Here is a 301-nt window from a genome sequence, read left to right as displayed (position 1 = left end):
GACATTTCTGCAATTACAGCATATTAAAATGACAATAACGCTGCAATCTTACTGGAAAATGCGGAATGTAAGAGGAGTGGATGTAAGATGATAATAAGGTAGGAAAGTAAAGTAAAAAAATAAGGTGGTAGTAAATATAGTAATAAAGTAAGGGTATGGAAAAATTGTAATTCTAAGGGACGCAATAAAGATATATACGTATTACAATGCTACTGTACTATGGTACATTTATCTGAAATAACTCTGGCAACTCTAAGACGATTTTGACAACACTTACAATTGAACAACCGAACTTTAATGT

The sequence above is a fragment of the Habropoda laboriosa genome, unplaced genomic scaffold (genome assembly GCF_001263275.1).
Source record: "Habropoda laboriosa isolate 0110345459 unplaced genomic scaffold, ASM126327v1 scaffold218, whole genome shotgun sequence".
Lineage (NCBI taxonomy): Eukaryota > Metazoa > Arthropoda > Insecta > Hymenoptera > Apidae > Habropoda > Habropoda laboriosa.
The sequence above is the reverse complement of the archived record's forward strand: the minus strand, read 5'-3'. Positions refer to the sequence as shown.